At 45.8% G+C, this 14,075-nt stretch overlaps 1 non-coding gene across 1 annotated transcript; it reads right to left on the bottom strand.

Moving 5' to 3' along the window:
* Nucleotides 1-2,167: 2,167 nt before the first annotated feature.
* Nucleotides 2,168-2,250, bottom strand: trnal-uaa (transfer RNA leucine (anticodon UAA)). The gene has a single exon. It is a non-coding gene; the product is annotated as a tRNA-Leu (tRNA).
* Nucleotides 2,251-14,075: the final 11,825 nt, after the last annotated feature.

Below are 14,075 nucleotides of genomic sequence, written 5' to 3'. Positions count from 1 at the left end.
CCATGGTTCCCTAATCTTGCCATTTCTATCCCTCATTTTCACATGAACATGTCTCTCCTGCACGCTAATCAACCTCTCTTTAAAAGCCTCCCACATATCAAATGTGGATTTACCTTCAAACAGCTGCTCCCAATCTACATTCCCCAGCTCCTGCCGAATTTTGGTATAGTTGGCCATCCCCCAATTTTGCACTCTTACTTTGGGATCACTCTCGTCTTTGTCCATGAGTATTCTAAAACATACGGAATTGTGATCACTATTCCCAAAGTAGTCCCCTACTGAAACTTCAACCACCTGGCTGGGCTCATTCCCCAACACCAGATCCAGTATGGCCACTTCCAGAGTTGGACTATTTACATACTGCTCTAGAAAACCCTCCTGGATGCTCCTTACAAATTCTGCTCCATCTGGACGTCTAACACTAAGTGAATCCCAGTCAATGTTAGGAAAATTAAAATCTCCTATCACCACCACCCTGTTGCTCCTACATCTTTCCATAATCTGTTTACATATTTGTACCTCTATCTCACGCTCGCTGTTGGGAGGCCTGTAGTACAGCCCCAACATTGTTACCGCACCCTTCCTATTTCTGAGTTCTGCCCATATTGCCTCACTGCTCGAGTCCTCCATAGTGCCCTCCTTCAGCACAGCTGTGATATCCTCTTTGACCAGTACTGCAACTCCTCCACCCCTTTTACCTCCCTCTCTATCCCGCCGGAAGCATCGATATCCTGGGATATTTAGTTGCCAATCATGCCCTTCCCTCAACCAAGTCTCAGTAATAGCAATAACATCATACTCCCAGGTACTAATCCAGGCCCTAAGTTCATCTGCCTTACCTACTACACTTCTTGCATTAAAACAAATGCACCTCTGACCACCAGTCCCTTTGCGTTCATCATCTGCTCCCTGTCTGCTCTTTTCCTTAGTCACGCTGACTTCATTATCTAGTTCCTTACAGGCTTTTGTTACTACCTCCTTACTGTCCACTGACCTCCTCATTTGGTTCCCATCCCCCTGCCACATTAGTTTGAACCCTCCCCAACAGCGTTAGCAAAAGCACCCCCAAGGACATTGGTTCCAGTCCGGCCCAGGTGTAGACCGTCCAATTTGTAATAGTCCCACCTCCCCCAGAACTGGTCCCAATGTCCCAAAAATCTGAACCCCTCCCTCCTGCACCATCTCTCAAGCCACGCATTCATCCTGACTATTCTTTCATTTCTACCCTGACTATCACGTGGCACTGGTAGCAATCCTGAGATTACTACCTCTGAGGTCCTACTTTTTAACTTGGCTCCTAACTCCCTAAATTCTGCTTGTAGGACCTCATCCCGTTTTTTACCTATATCATTGGTGCCTATGTGCACAACGACAACTGGCTGTTCACCCTCCTCTTTCAGAATGTTCTGCAGCCGATCTGAGACATCCCTGACCCGTGCACCTGGGAGGCAACATACCATTCGGGAGTCTCGTTTTCGACCACAGAACCGCCTATCTACTCCCCTTACAATCGAATCCCCGATAACTATAGCCCTTCCACTCTTTTTCCCGCCCTTGCGAACAGCAGAGCCAGCCACGGTGCCATGAACCTGGCTAGTGCTGCCTTCCCCTGGTTTGAACAGCAAGCAGAAAAAGCTGCCCCATTGCCTGCCACCCATATTTTCCTTGCCCCATCCTCCCTTTCATCAATACATCACACTGTGTTGTAATTTGTCACAGCCCTTCACATGTTCCCTTGAACTTTCTGAGCTCTGTCATCGACCTGTCAAATCTCTGACTTCTTCAGCTCTGGTGCGTAATCATTGATCTGAACCTTTAATTGTGTTTCTCTCTCTCCCAAGGTAAGGCCAGAGGTGCTGACCATTTACTTTTTAAAAACATTTTCAATGGAAAGCATGTTTGTGAGTTGTCAGGGCAGCAAGAACTAACAATTTGCTGAACAGGAATCGAACCCAGGACGTTGCAGTAAGTGCATTGATATCCAACCATTCGACCACCAGAGAAGCTCGCCAATTGCTTTTCCCTTTTCTTCACTTCCAGCAGGCTGATTTTTGCGTTTATTTCTCCCCTTCTGTTCAGTTTCCACAATATCTGTGTGATGTTAATACATTTGAACATTTCCAATCAGCAAATGAAGCAGCCAACTCGTGAAAAATGACAGCAACTTCGCTGGGACCAGGGTTCGAACCTGCACAGAGAAGCCCCCACTGAATTTTAAATCCAACGCCTTAACCACTCGGCCATCACAGCTAGATAGGAGCCAAATCGAAATACTGCAGATGCTGGAAATCTGAAATAAAAATAAGAAATGCTGGAATCACTCAGCAGGTCTGGCAGCATCTGTGGAAAGAGAAGCAGAGTTAACGTTTCGGGTCAGTGACCCTTCATCGGAACTCTTTGGATATGGAGGCTGGTGGGGTGAAAAGTGAGGACAAGGGGAACCCTGTCACGGTTCTGGGAGGGAGGGGGAGGGGTGAGGGTAGAGGTGTGGGGAATGGGTTGGACACGGTTGAGGGCCCTGTCAACCACAGTGGGGGGAATCCTCGGTTGAGGAAAAAGGAGGTCATATCAGAAGCATCGACATGGAAGGTAGCATCATCAGAGCAGATGCGTCAGAGACGGAGAAACTGGGAGAATGGAATGGCGTCCTTACAGGAGGTAGGGTGTGAAGAAGTGCAGTCGCGATAGCTGTGGGAGTCGGTGGGCTTATAATGGATATTAGTAGACAACCTATCCCCAGAGATGGAGACAGAGAAGTCGAGGAAGGGAAGGGAAGTGTCAGAGATGGACCATGTAAAGGTGAGAGAAGGGTGGAAATTGGAAGCAAAGTTGATAAAGTTTTCCAGTCCGGGGCGGGAGCAGGAAATGGCACCGATACAGTCATCAATGTCCCAGAAAAAGAGTTGGGGGAGGGGGGCCTGAGTAGGACTGGAACAAAGAATGCTCGACATATCCCACAAAAAGACAGGCATAACTAGGACCCATGCGGGTACCCATAGTGACACCTTTTACTTGAAGGAAGTGCATGGAGTTGAAGGAGAAGTTGTTCAATGTGAGAACAAGTTCAGCCAGGCAGAGGAGGGTGGTGTTGGATGGGGACTGGTTGGGCCTCTGTTCCAGGAAGAAGCGGAGAGCCCTCAAACCATCCTGGCGGGGGATGGAGGTGTCGAGCGATTGGACGTCCATAGTGAAGAGGAGGCGGTTGGGACCAGGAAACTGGAAATTGTCAAAATGTCGTAGGGCGTCAGAAGAGTCACGGATGTCGGTGGGAAGAGACTGGACCAGTGGAGAAAAGATAGAGTCTGGATAGGAAGAAATAAGTTCAGTGGGGCAGGAGCAGGCTGACACAATGGGTCTGCCGGGACAGTCCCGTTTGTGGATTTTGGGAAGGAGGTAGAAGCGGGCTGTCTGGGGTTGTGGGACTGTGAGGTTGGAAGCTGTAGAGGGAAGATCTCCAGAGGAGATGAGGTCAGTGACAGTCCTTTGGACGGTGGCTTGATGTTCGGTGAAGGGGTCATGGTCCAGAGGGAGGTAGGAAGAAGTATCCGTGAGTTGGCGTTGAGCTTCTGCAAGGTAGAGGTCGTATGCCATACAACAACAGCACCACCCTTGTCTGCAAGTTTGATGACTATGTCGGGGTTAGACCTGAGAGAACGGAGAGCCTCAAGTTCAGAGGGGGACAGGTTAGAGTGAGTGAGGGGGGTAGAGAAATTGAGATGACCAATGTCTCGCCGACAGTTTTCAATGAAGAGATCAAGAGCGGGTAAGAGGCCAGGGGGAGGGGTCCAGGTAGAGGGAGAATGCTGGAGGCGGGTGAATGGGTCTGCTGGTCGGAGGGAGGACTCCTGGTCAAGGAAGTGAGCCCGGAGGCAGAGGCGACGGAAGAAGAGCTCAAAATCATGCCGAGCGCGAAATTCATTGAGGTGGGGGCGTAAGGGGATAAAATCGAGACCTTTGCTGAGTACAGAACGCTCAGCATCAGAGAGGGGGAGGTCAGAGGGTATAGTGAATACATGGCAAGGGGTCAGATCAGAAGGGGTGGGGTCAGAGGGAAGTGAAGCAGAGGGAGGATCTGGAGGGGCATTAGTCCCCATCAGCTGCTGGAGCTTGCGTCCCTTAACACCTGAAAGGAGAAAAAAAGTTTTTTGTTAATGCGTCGGATGAGATGTAAGATGAAATGAAACTGCAGAGTAGAACAGCTTTGAGATAAGGTGAGGCGGTGCTGCTGGAGAAAGAGGTCCAGTGTGTGCATGTGGCGGTGCAGAGCACTGAGCGTGGATCTCAGGATGCGGCGAGAGTAGAAGTCTGAGGAATGTTGTATTTCTCGGAGATACCTGTGATCCTGGGTGGTTTCAAAGCATGATGGGTGAAACTGCAGTTGGAATCCACGTGGAATAAATTGGAGCCGGAGACAGTCACTGAGGAAGGAGATGTGGCTGTGAAAACGAGTTTTGGTAGATACCTTATCAAACACCAGGAGGGAAATAGAAAGCAATGAAGGTGAACAAGGTAAAAGAGACAAACGAAAATCCCGTCGGAGAGAAGAGCAGAACTTCTTCAAGGTAGGCATTCCTGGAAGAGAAGTGGCAGTGAATTAAACACTAAAATAAAAGCAAAATACTGCGGATGCTGGAAATCTGAAATAAAAACAAGAAATGCTTGAATCACTCAGCAGGTCTGGCAGCATCTGTGGAAAGAGAAGCAGAGTTAACATTTCGGGTAAGTGACCCTTCATCGGGTGTTAACTGAAACATTAACACAGCTCGATAGGAACCCTGCTTTGCATTTAATTATCGGTACAATGCTTTCTACAATTGCCTTTGACAACACATATTTTGGGAATCATTGTCTTTGAGCCTTGAATTGCATTACATCTCCCAGTGTATGTTAAAATTAACATGATGGAATCAGTGAATTTTACACCACAGCCTCTTGACCCGCCGAGCCTGTACCGGCTCTTTGGAAGATCAGTCAGTTTAATCCCACAAACCAGCTTTTCCCCATCACCCTGGGGAAAAGTCCACTTCTCTTCTCGCTATTCTCTGTTTTATATCCCTCAGATAATTATGTATCCAGGCTGTCACTGGTCCTTTAATTCCATCACTTCAATTTTTCTAACAAGTTATTATGTGGTATTTCACCAAATGACTTTTGAAAATCCATCTCCACAACAGCAACCACATTACCACTGCCCTCATCAAATGTCTCCGTTACTTCATCAAAGAACACATTTCATGAGAAAAACACCAACTGCCACGAAATCAAACCCCAGTTCGTCAATTCACATCCCTTGTCTCAGAAGATTAAACAAAGAAATATTATCAGCATTCCACCGCTGCCCTTCCTCAGTCCAGTCCTGCTTTTGTAGTGTGTGTCTGCTGAGCGGTCACTCAGACCTAAATGTATGGACTGAGTTCAAGGTCCAAATGAACATTGGTGCGAATGGAACATGTGAAACTTAGAATCCGTGGTGGTCACCCAGAAAGGCTTTAAGAACATGAAAGTGAAGGTTACAGTCTGCTAAGCTGCAGTAAAATGAAATGGAAGGAAGTCAGTATTAATAGTGGAAGGAATAATCTGAGAGAAGAGGTGGGTTTGAATGTTAGAGCGTGAAACACAGGCATGTGTAAGTGCGATGATGTAAAAGAAGACAATAGTTTTCATCCATCAAGAAGAAATACATTTTCATGGAGTAAAGATTGGTTATTTGCTGCATTCCATTAGCAGGTACAGCAGCCGGTTTAAGACAGAAAACAAGCTCTGTCTTGATCGGTGTTGCTGTGACCACAACACAGAGTATTCACCATTATACAGTCACAGTCCCACTCAATCAGCTGCGATAGTCTAACACGGATTGTTAAACAAAGATCTTTTTGTGAAGATGATCTTTCCACGAAAACTAACAGACCTGCTGAATATTTCCAACATCTCCTGCTTTTATTTTGAACTTTCCATCTGAGCAACTTTTCTGATGATATAACACAAATTATGACAGCATTGTGATTGGAAACCCCGTCGCTCATAAGACTGGAACATAAATCCACATAACCACGCTAATAGAGATTAAATTCTGGCACTGATGACTGGTAATTAAAAGTGAGTTTTCTTGCTGTGCGCTCTCTGAGTCCAGGGCTTTGTAATGAGAATGAAGGAAATATGAGAACTTTCTGAGCCGTGTTCCTGGGACGATGTGACCGAGAGGTTCAGTCGACGGCCCATGAATCCATTACACCTGCACACATGGTTTTGAATTCCATCCTCATGGTTATTGTGTTGAAGAAGAATGTGTTCTTTTAATCCTTTTCGCAACACGTCCAATATTCCTGAATCTGAGTTCCATCCTTCCCCAGGCCGCAGTGGGGGAGTTATGTATTGCTGCCTTACTCTGTTTGCTCAAATCTACAAAACCTTCATTTCAGCCCAAACATTTGCTGCAGGGAGATGTGGAGAGTATAAGATCGGAGCGATGTGAAGTATCAAAGTGGATCATTGTATCCTGGTGAAAGGAATATCTCTCCACAGATGCTGCCTGACCTGCTGAATGTTTCTAACATTGTCTGTTTTTAATTTTATGCTTTCACGTTAACGGTTTTCTTTCATTTTTTGTTTCCTTGCCCCAAGGGCGCAGCTCCAGGCACAACTTTTCTGTGTTCTTCTCACACACAAGTTTACTCTTTATTTTCCTCCATACGCTGTAAAGTCAGCCGTTTCCACACACATCGATCTGTGGCTTTCAAAACCCTTTTCTCATAGTTTCAGAGAGTCGAAGCGTTTCTTAGTGAATTCACAAAGACATGGGGATTATAGAGGCTGAGAGGGAATGTGAGGTGTTAATATGTTAACCAGAGGATCTAAAGGCTATAAGTGTGTACAGTGACAGTAAGGGACTCTCAGAGTATATCAAAGAAATAACAGAGCATATTAGAGAAGATCATGAGCGAAAGGAGATTCAAAGTGTTTAAGGAAGGGTCAGGATTTATCAGATAGGATAAAGAACGCTCAGGATCTATTAAAGAGGATAACGCATGGTCAGGTTACATCAGATATCCCCATCCTCAATGATGGGGGAGCACAGCACATCAGTGCAAAGGACAAGGCTGAAGCATTTGCATCCATCTTCAGCCGAAAGTGCTGAGTGGATGTTCCATCTTGGCCTCCTCTTGATGTCGCCAGCATCACAGATGCCAGTCGTCAGCGAATATGATTCACTCCACGTGATATCAAGAAACGGCTGAAGGCATTGGATACTGCAAAGGCCCTGAAAACATTCCTAAAATAGAAGTGAAGACCTGTGCTTCAGAACTTGCCGCTCCCCTAGCCAAGCTTTTCCAGTACAGCGACAATACTGGCATCTACATGGCAATGTGGAAATTGCTCTGGTATGTCCTGCACACAAAATGCAGGACAAATCCAATCCGGTCATTTACCACCCGATCAGTCTAATCTCGATCATCAGTAATGTGATGGTAGGTGCTGCCAACGGTGCTATGAAGCAGCACCTGCTTAGCAATAACCTGCTTAGTGATGCTCCGTTTGGGTTCAACCAGGGCCATTCAGCTCCTGAACTCGTTACAGCCTTGGTCCAAACATGGACAAAAGAGCTGAACTGCAGTGGTGAGGTGAGAATGACTGCCCTTGACATCAAGGCAGCATTTCACCGAGTTTAACATCAAGGAACCCAAGCAAAATGGAGCGAATAGGAATCAAGGGGGAAACTCTCCACTGGTTGGAGTCACACTGTGCTCAAACAAAGATGTTTCTGGTTGCTGGAGGTCAATCATCTAAGCTCCAGATCACTATTGTAGCAGTTCCTCAGCGTCGTGTCCTAGGCTCAACCATCTTCAGCTGCTTCATCACTGACTTCCCTCCATCATAAGGTCAGAAGTGAGGATGTTTGTTGATAATTGCACAATTTTCAGCACCATTCGTGACTCTTCAGATACTGAAGCAGTCGATGTCCATATGCAAAAAGACCTGGATAATATCCACACTTGAACTGATAAGTGGTGAGTGACATTCACGCCAAACAAGTGCCAGTCAATGACCATCTCCAACAAGAGACAATCTAACCATCTCCCCTTGATGTTCAGTGACATCACGATCGCTGAAACCCCGACTATCAACATCCTGGGAGTTACGATTGACCAGAAACTGAAATGGACTTGCCACATAAATACCGTGGCTACAAGAGGGGGTCCAAGGCTGGGAATTCTGTCACGGGTAACCGATCACCTGACACCCCAAAGCCTGTCTGCCATCAACATGACACAAGTCAGGAGAGTGACGGAATACTCTCCGCTCTCCTGAATTTTGTTGGAGCTGCACTCACTAAGGAAGTTCATCTCCATCCAAGACAAAGCAGCCCGCTTGAGTGGCACCCCATCCACCACAACAAACATTCACTCCCTTCACCAGCGATGCACAGTGGCAGCAGTGTGCATCATCTACAACATGCACTGCAACAACTGACCACAATTCCTTCAACAGAACTTTCCAAATGCGTGACCTATCCCACCTGGAAGGACAAGGACAGCAGATGAGTGGGAACATCACCATCTGCAAATTTCCCTCCAAGCCAGACATTATCCTGACTTGGAATATATCAACATTCCTTTACTGTTATTGGATCAAAATCCTGTATCTCCCTCCCTAACAGCACTGTGGGTGCACCTACATCACATGGACTGCAGCGGTTCAAGAAGGCAGCTCAACACCACCTTCTCAAGGGCAATTAAGGATGGACAATAAATGCTGGTCTTGCCAGCGATGCCCACAACCCACGAAATGAATTTTAAGAAGTCGGGAATTAAACAGAAATCAGACAAATTAGTGGCACTGGTTTGTCCTGGCTGTCTCTCTTTAGGCTTCCGTCACTCTCGGTGTATATGGCTGTTTGTTCACTCTGTTGGAGTCAATGTGGTTCACATTTTGTAACTTTGCAGCAGACATGTTTGCTGTTCCTTCCTCCTGTTCCTCCTTGATTATTTCTGCCTGTGTGTAACTGAGGCTGCGTTTTGGGTCGGTCTTGTCCAGGTGTCCTCATCACACAGATTGCAGCACTTACTCTACTTCAAGTCCTTTGTCTGGTGGCCTTCCTGCTTCCATTTGCTTTGTATTTGACCACCACGTGTCCAGAATCTCCACATAACTGAAATTCCTCATCCCTGGGCATGATGCAAGGTGAAGGACTGCGAGACGGTTTTGGAAAGTATTTGCACTTGGGACTGTGAAAAATCGAAAAGAACCAAAATAAAATCTAGTCTCCAGCTTTGTGAATCTTTAGAAATGCTTTGGGAAATGGGGCTGTTCCTTTATTTTGGAATCACTCAGCAGGTCTGGCAGCATCTGTGGAAAGAGAAGCAGAGTTAATGTTTCGGGTCAGTGACCCTTCTTCGTTCCAGCATTTCTTGTTTTTTTTCAGATTTCCAGCATCTGCAGTATTTCGCTTTCCTTTCTTTTGGAGTTGTTCTTGGAACAGAGATGGCTGAGGGGAGATCTGATTGAAATGTACAAAATGTTGAGTGGCCTGGGTAGAGTGGAGGTGAATGGCCTATTTACTTTGGCCGAGAGGTCAGTGACTCGGGGCATAGATTTAAAGTGATTGGTAGAAAAATTAAAAATTAAAGGGGAGATGAGGAACAATCTTTTCATCCAGAGGGTGTTTGGGGTCTGGAACTCACTGCCTGAAAGGGTAGTTGAGGCAGAAACCCTGGACTCATTTAAGAGGAGTCTAGATATGCATCTCAAGTGTCATAATCTTCAGGGCTACTAACCAAATGCTGGAAGGTGGGAATAGAAGGGGTGGATCATTTTTTGGCTGCAAAGATGCAATGGGCCAAGTGGCCTCTTTCTGTACCTCAAACTTTCTATAATTCTGTTATTCTACGATTCAAGATGGGAACAGAACGCACCACATTTAAAGCAACAAGTGAAAAAAGAAGTTTCTCTCTATTTCCCCTACTAATTCATTTCCTAATCCTAAAATGCTCAAACAAATCACCCATTAACCTCCGATATTCCAAGGAATGCAGGCCTGCTTGAATGAATCGCACCTCATAATTTAACCATGAGAGCCTTGGCCACATTCTGGTGAATTTTCACTGCCCTGTTTCCAAGGCCAATGTGTATCCTTTATAAAGGGCTGAGACCAAAATTATACACAGTACTCCAGGTGTGGTCTAACCAGCAAATTGTGTAGTTGGAGCAAAACGTCTCCTTTATATAACAGAATAGAATTGAATCATAAAATTGTTACAGCACAGAAGGAGGTGTTTCTGCCCTTTATATTAATGCAGGCTCTCTGCAAGAGCAACTCAGCTGGTCCAACACACCCGCCTTTTCCATACAGCTCTGCACATTTTGTTTTCATCAGATAATTATCCATTCTTTTTCTTATTCGTTCTTGGGATATGAGGGTCCCTGGCAATGCTGGCATTTACTTCCCATCCCTAATTGCACTTGGGAAGGTGGTAGTGAGCTGCCTTTTTAACCGCTGAAGTCCATATGGTGAGGTACATGCACAGTGCTGTTAGGGAGGGAGTTCCAGGATTTTGACTCAGCAATATAGTTCCAAGTCAGGATGTTGTGTGACTTGGAGGGAGGCATGCAGGTGGTGGTGTTCCCATGCAACTACTGCCTTCGTACTTCTAGGTGATACTTGTTGCGAGTTTGCAAGGAGTTTGTGAAAGGAGCATTGGTGAATTGCTGCACTGCATCTTGTATATGATACACACTGCTGCCACTGTGCATCGTACTGGAGGAAGTGAATGTTTAAGATGGTGGATAGGGTGGTGATGAAGCGGGTTGCTTCGTCTTGGTTGGAGTTGAACTTCTGGAGTACTGTAGTGACTGAAATTATGCAGGCAAGTGTAGAATATTCCATCACACTCCTGACTTCTGCCTTCTAGATGGTGGACAGGTTTTGGGGAGTTAGAAGATGAGTTGCAGAATTTCCAGCTCCTGACCAACTCTTGCAGCCACAGTATGTTTATCGCTGTTCCAGGTTTCTGGGCAAGGCTGATCCCCAAGATGTTGATGGTGGGGAATTCAGTGATGATAATGCCATTGAATGTCAGGGGGAGATGTTTAGATTCCCTGTTGTTGGAGATGATAATTGCCTGGCACTTGGGTGGTGTGGACGTTACTTGCCACTTATCAGCCCAAGCCAGAATGTAGTCCAGGTCTTATTGTATGTGGACCTCGACTGCTTCAGAATCTGAGGCGTCGAGAATGGTACTGAACTTTATGCAATTACTGGCGAACATCCCCACTTCTGACCTTATGATGGATGGAAATTCATTGATGAAGCATCTGAAGATGGTTGGGCCTAGGACAGCACCCCAAGTAACTCCTGCAGCAATGTACTGGGGCTGAGATGATTGGCCTCCAGAACCACAACCATGTTTCTTTGTGTTCGGTAGGACTCCATCTCGTGGAGCATTTTCCCCCTGATTCCCATTGCCTCCAGTTTTGCTTGAGCTCCTTGATACGATACTAAGTCTACTGTTACCTTGCTGGCAAAGGCAGTCACTATCACCTCTTGAATTCAGCTCTATTTTGCATGTTTGCATCTGTAATGAGGTCTGGAAGTGAGTGCCCCTGGTGGATTCCAAACTGAGCATCGGTCAGTGATTTATTACTGAGTAAGTGCTGTTTGATAACATTGTCGATGATACCTTTCACATATTTTCTGATGATTGAGAGTAGATTGATGTGGCAGTAATTGGCCAGATTGGATTTCTCCCGAGTTTTTATGGACAGGACATAAATGGGCATTTTTCCACATTGTCGGGTAGGTGTCTATATTGCAACTGTACTGGAACAGCTTGTCCAAGGACACGGCTAGTTCTGGAGAACAAGCCTTCAGTATGCAGCACAGAGGTGCAGTGGTTTGCACTGCAACCTCACAGCTCCACCGACCCGGGTTGAATTTGGGGTACTGCCTTCGTGGAGTTTGCATGTTTTCCCTGTGTCTGTGTGGGATTTCGCCGGGTACTCCGTTTTCCTCCCACCTCCAAAAGACCTGCAGGTTGATGGGAAAGTTGGCCATGAAAAATTGCTCCCAGTGTAGGTAGGTGGCTGGGGAATTTTGGGACTGGTGAGGATGTGGTAGGAATATGGGATGAGTATAAATGGGAGGTTGATGGTCGGCACAGACTCGGTGGGCCAAAGAGCCTGTTTCAGTGCTGTATCTCTAAATATGACAGCTGGGATTTTGTCAGGGCCCATGGACTTTTCTGTATCCAGTGCTTTAACCAATCTCTTGGTATCACTTGGATTTAATCGAATTGTCCAAAGACTGGCATCTATGATGGTGAGGACCAATTCTCTCTTCAACCCAGGGCTGAATATGCTTCCACCGCACTCTCAGCATTCAAAATAGCTGAGGCCCCAGCAATGTTACTTGAGGCACTCCACTCATTACGGCCTGCCAAATTGAAAATGCTCCATTTATCCCTACTCTTTGCTTTCTGTCCATTAAGCTCTATGTCCTCTATGCATGCTAATATATTAGCCCAATTCCATGAGCCTTTATCTAGTGTATTAATCTTCTGTGGTATCTAACTGAATGCTTTTTGGAAATCCAATTATACTATATTTCCTGGTTCCCCTTTATCTACCCTTCTTGTTACATCCTCAGAATTCTGTAATAAATTTGTCAAACAAGATTTCCCTTTCGTAAAACCATATTGACTTAGTTTGATCAGACTATGATTTTCTAAGTGCTTGTTCAGACTTCCTTAAACATCGATGAGAGCATTTTCCCGACCACTGATGTTTGGCTAACTGGCCTGCAGTTTGCCATGTTAAGCGCATGAAGCTGGGGCTCCAGTGGTGCAGTTGGTTACCGCGTGGTACTGATGCAACAATGCAATTAGCGAACTAATGCCAAGGTTGTGAGTTCGAGCATCACCTACAGCACATATTGTAGAGACAGGGAGCAATGTGAAGCGTCTCAGCAGTGACGAGAGCTGTGATCGGTGAGTCTGAACTGACCAGAAGAGGAGAAAAAAATAATTGAGGTGACATCACAGGAAGAGGAGCCACTTGGAGTGAGCGCAATGCTGAACTTCATAGTCATTTGCAGCACAGAAGGAGACATTTTGGTCTGTGCAGTCAGCCTCGATAACGGTAATTTTTTAAAAAATGCTGGAAATATCCAACAGGTCTGGCAGCATCTGTGGAGAGGGAAGCAACGTTAATGTTTCAGGTCTGTGACCTTTCCGCAGAACTGACAAAGGTTAGAAATGTCGCCGGTTTTAAGCAAATAAAATGGAGGTGGGGCAAAAAATAACACAAGGCAAGGTGTCGATGCACGCAGCCCTGCAAGCCTATTTTTTCTCAGACTTCCTCTTGAAGTTATTGATCATTTCTGCGTCCCCCACCCTTGTGGTCAGCGAGTTCCACGTCATTACCACTTGCTATGTATAAACAGGACTTCCTCATATTCCCCCTGCATTTTTTCCCCCAGAACTTGCAATCTGTTTCCCTGACTTCTGGTAGCATTTGTTAATGGGAACAGTTTTTCCTTGTCTAATGTATCTAAGCCTGTCATAATCTGGTACACTTCTATTAAATCTCCCCTCAATCTCCGTTGTTCGAAGGAGAACAGACCCAGCTCTTCCAACCTAACCTCGTAACTAAAATCCTCCATCCCTGGAACCATTCGGATAAATCTCCTCTGCACCCTCTCAAGGACCCTCACATACTTCCTGAAATGCTGTGACCAGAACTAGATGCAGTACTCCAGTTGAGGCCAAAACATAGCATTATAGAGATTCACGATAATTGTACTGAGTCGTTCTATTTATAAAGCCCAAGATTCCATGTGCTTTACTCACCATTCTCTCAATACATCTTGCCAGCTTCAAAGATCTATGCACCTGCAATCCCAGGTCCTTCTGTTCCTGCACATTCTTTAGAACTATGCCATTACATCTAATTTGCCTCTCCCTAATCCTTCTGCCAAAATGCATCACCTCACACTTGTCAGTATAAACTTCCATCTGCCACCTTTCTGTCCATTATGCTAGCCTATCTATGTCCTTTTGCTGACTGTTCATATCATGCTCACT

The sequence above is a fragment of the Heterodontus francisci genome, chromosome 34, assembly GCF_036365525.1.
Source record: "Heterodontus francisci isolate sHetFra1 chromosome 34, sHetFra1.hap1, whole genome shotgun sequence".
Classification (NCBI taxonomy): Eukaryota; Metazoa; Chordata; class Chondrichthyes; order Heterodontiformes; family Heterodontidae; genus Heterodontus; species Heterodontus francisci.
The sequence above is the reverse complement of the archived record's forward strand: the minus strand, read 5'-3'. Positions and strand labels throughout refer to the sequence as shown.